A 4855-nucleotide genomic window follows, 5' to 3' on the forward strand; every position below is an offset into this window, starting at 1 on the left:
AACCTTCTAGATGGTTCCCACCGGTTTTCTGGGGTTGGGTATCGGTGGGTTTTCTCGCCCGTTTTTTTTCGTTTCTTCTTTTTTATATCTTTCCTTTTGTTTCTATTTCTGTTTGTTTTTCTTTGGTTTCCTTATTTCTGTTTTCTTACTGAAAATTTATGAATTTGTTTTTGAGAGTGGCGATCAGTTTTCAAATTTTCCCACCTCTTAATTTTCTAAACTTCTTTTAAATTAGTGAACTTTACTCAAATGGAGGGTGTGCATGTGAGATCTGAACACGCCAGGAGTTTACACCATGTTGGTGTTGACCTCTATTACTTTAACTGTGCTGATTTCAATGAGTTGGTCCTTAATTCCATGGGAGGGAAAACTGTTATTGCTCAAATCTGAATACTAAGTCAAAATAAATAAATTTCTTATCCCCCATATATTGCAAACACCAAACTGTAAGTAATACAACTTACTGAGTAACCATTCTTTTTTATTGCTGATGGGGTTATTGAGTACTACCTTCATCCGGGTTTATTAGGCCCCCTTGTATTTTGGGTCCAAATTTGACCATGTAGTTAACTAAAAATATATAAAGTATATGATACACAAAGTATATTGTTGAGTTTGTATTTGAAAGAGGTTTTCTATAATATAGTTCTCGTGACATATAGTATATATTTTATTAATTAAATTCATGGTCAAATTTTGACTAAAAAGAAATGGGGTCTAATAAACCCGGACGGAGGGAGTAATCGTTAAACCAAGCTTGTAAGCATAGTCAGGGAACCAAGCTTATAAGCACGCGTATAGAGAGAGAAAGGTAGCCAAAAAGAGGCAGATTCGTTGCAGCCAAAAAGGATTAAGATTCCTTGAGACCCTGAGCGACCTCGGATCTAGCTGGCGACAGAGTCGCGCGTGAAGAGGAGCATGGCAACGCCCCTGCAGATTGCATGCATGGCCCTCTGTAGAGTACAGTGGAAATGCAGATTGCACGCCGATGCTCAAAAACACGGGCTAGCACTGGGCCGATGCAAGCCGATTCGACGACAAAAACAGGGATGCGTCTAGCGCTCCTGGGCAGCCGGGTTTATTAGAAAAGTTTATGTCCCACATTCTGATTATGAAAGTTTCTGTCTAAGATAAAAAAAATAAAAACCAGCACGTCATAAACGTGCTTCTTTTTCCCCTTCGGGTCTTCAGGTACTCCTTCCTCACGTGCTCTGCATTATTAAACCAAAGAAGCAATTAATTGCATTTCTAAAATTTCAAAAGGCTATAACTTTCAAACCAGACATCGAAATTAAGGTCAGTTTTCACCGTTGGAACTCTCACGATGAGAACTTTAAAATTAGACCCCATTTGTATATGTCTCGATGAACATTTTTCACTGTCGACTTTTGGTACTACATGATGCAATTTTTGTACTATGGGATGCAATTTTTTCAAAACCAACTTTGATGACAACCAGAAACAGCGTGCGGCCGGCCAAAAAAGGAAAATTTTGTCCCTCGGTTCCAAAAACAGCGTGCTTTCGACCCACAAAACCACTAAACATAAACCCAAGGTCTAGTCGCTATCACGTGACCCCACTACCCTCCGAAAGCCTCCCACACCTCCCTCGCCCACACTTCCTCCTCCACGGCATCTCCTTCTTCTTCTCCATCAAAGAGAGGGGGTCCCATCCTGGATCCAAAAATCAACAGAGCTGCCATAGCAAACCAAACAAGGTGTTTTTTTGGCAAGAACTGAAGTGGTAACAAGAGGGAGGAGAGAGGCGTACCAGACAACATCAATCAAGGTAAGTTCTCTTCTGGCTCCAGATCCTCCCTTCACTTTCCCTTCCCCATTGCCTCTGGATCTGCCACCGGTCTTCTCCATAATTGGAGGGAGTAGCAACAGTAATATGATGTCTATGTAAGTAAACACCACTCTGTGCAACTAGACCCGGTAGCAAAACCAACTTCTGTCTGGATGTGTGCAAATAGACACAAGGGAGTAGTTTTGCAAAAAAATGTGCAACAAATAGCCTAGATTAGAAACATGGAGTGGATGTACTGTTTGTGCAAAAGGAGTACATATTTGTGCAACTAAATCATGGATCCAAGCCAACTTTTCCTGCAATGTGTTCAACCAACAGCCAAAACTATAAAAGAGTAAATATATGTGCACACTAAGCATTAATCCAAGGACAACTTTCCTGCAAAATGTGTGCAACAAACAGCCCAGACTAGAAAGATGGACTGCGTGTGTACTATTTGTGCAAAAAGAAGCTCATATTTGTGCAACTGAGCCATTGGTCGAAAACCAACTTTCATGTAGCATGTGTGCCAAAAAAACATCCAAGACTAGAAAGATGGACTAGGTGTACTATTTCTGCAAAAAGAACATATTTGTGCAACTAAGCATGGGTCCAAGCCAACCTTTTTACGCAATTGTGTGCAACAAAACAGCCCAGACTGGAGTCCATCTGTTCTAGTCTTTTGGTTGTTGGTTGCACACATTGCAGGAAAAGTTGGTTTTGGATCCATGTGTTAATTGGCACAAATATGGGCTTCTATTTGCACAGACATTACATTTAGTCTATCTTTTCATGCAAAAATGTGTGCAACCAACACACAGACTAGATGAAACTAAAAAAATACCGAATTTGCTGTCTGTGCAAATATAAACATATAATTGTGCAGCTAAACTTGTATCCAAAGCCAACTTTTGTTGTAAATGTGTGCAGCAAAGAAACCAGACTAGAAAAAGCACAAGAACTGTATTAAAAATGGGTGTAAAAATAGTCATGTCTCACACAAATTGCTATAGGGGGAATGTGTTCTATAGGATGTTCTATCTACTAAAAGTGAAACAGAAAAGAAGATGAAATTCTATTTCCTGTCATCAGAAAAGGTGCCAAAGGTGATCACATTTTGATGTGATCACCTAAGGTTTTGCAAAACAAAAGGTGCCAAAGGTGATTAGTTAACACTGCATATAAAATTTTTGTTGTTCTTCAAAAAAAATGGATAAAAAAGGTTGACGATGCCAACTTGATATTATGTTAGTTGTACAGCTACAAAGTGCAGAGGATGCCAACTAAAATAGTTACTCTTGTGCAACTAGAAAGGCCGAGGATGCCAATTAGTTAGATGCTATTGTGTAACTAGAAAATGCTCAGGATGCCAACTAATTAAATAGTCATGTGCAACTAGAAAGGCTGAGGGTGCCAAGTCATTAGATACTCTTGGGAAACCCTCAAAAATTTGAAGATGAGACTAAAAAATAGTTACTCTTGTGCAACTAGAAGGGCTGAGGATGTCAATTAGTTGGATACTATTTGTGCAAGTAGAAAGGCTGAGGATGCCAACTAATTGAATGCTCTTGTGCAACTATAAATCTTAAGGATGCCAATTAATTAGATACTTTTGGGAAAATAAATATTCAACACTTGCATGACCAATCAAAAAATTGCACATTCAGGTTCCAGGCTTCTAGAAGAAAATGCTGAGGGTGTCAATGCAACTACAAAAAGACTGAGGATATCAACCAGTTGGATGGTATTGTGCCACTAGAAATGCTGAGGATGCCAACTAATCAGGTACTCTTGTGCAACTAGAAAAGCCTGAGGATGCAAGCTCATTCCGCTTAGCAGCCCGTTTCGATTCCCGCCAAAAGGTCCTATTTGGAGAACCCTGCAATGAACAAAAAAGCTTGAACTACTGAGATGGTAAAAGAAAAGAGCATAAATAAATGGTCATAGGATAAAAGAAAAAGAAAATATGAACCTCTGTTTCACTACCAGGCACATCTCCTTCACCAACCATTTTGTCTCTGCAAAACAGAAAAGAACAAACATAGTAGTCAAAATTAACAAAATCGCACAGGGGGAGACAAAAATGGGGGTGTGGTAGGCTACATTTACATATGAAGTTGACAACTTAAATTAACAAGTTGCACATGGGCAGAAAAAATGAAAAAAATGGCTACTCTTAATGTGAAGTTGGCAACTCAAGATAACAAGTTGCACAAGAATTAAAAAGACAGTTACCCATGAATTCCTACCTGGGTGAGCGAAAAAATTGCCACCCATACAAAATTATACTACCTGGTTGGCAAGTCAATCAAAACAACTTGGACACCGTGTGATCCACACCTTTTGCATCCACATTGTGCAACTAAAAAAATAGCAGCTTCAGAAAGACTACCCTGGTTGAATTAAAATAAAAGTTGCACATGATTTGCTGCCTAGTTGTACACAAAAACTGCCACCCAAAACAAAAAAAATTCATCAAAAACAAAAAGTTAGTGTAACATCCCAAATTTTTAATTTGGAATGTTATACAATAGATCATTATTGCACATCATATTTATTGCATTTTTGCCTTGATCCTGGAAATTCTACGCAACTCAAGGACCCATTGAGAGAGTTGCGGATTTCATAAATTTCATATTTGAGTTTTCTCAAATTTTGGAAATAGGATCATTTGATTTTATTTATTTTATCTTCAATTATTTCCAATTATAAATTATGAGAGAGGGAATAAAATGACTTTCCCAAAATAAAGAAAATATTGAGGATTAATAAAAAAATCAAATAAGATTTTATTTTGGATTTCATTGCTATTTTATTTGAATTTAAGAAAAATGCGTGTTTTTCAAAGTTGCATTTAGGCCCCAAATAAATGTTCATCTAAACCGGCTTGATTTTAGGAGCCGAGGAAAATTTATTTCGGGATTTTTTGAGTCTGTAGTATTTCTTTCGTTTGTTTTTCTGCGCAAAAATTATTTTAAAAAAATCCGAACCGACTACGGGCCGGGATCGGCGAGGACTCTCCTGGCCGGGGCCTTTATATATCGCCACCCCGAGCCGCCGTCGCCG

This window comes from Triticum aestivum, chromosome 1B, assembly GCF_018294505.1.
Source record: "Triticum aestivum cultivar Chinese Spring chromosome 1B, IWGSC CS RefSeq v2.1, whole genome shotgun sequence".
NCBI lineage: Eukaryota > Viridiplantae > Streptophyta > Magnoliopsida > Poales > Poaceae > Triticum > Triticum aestivum.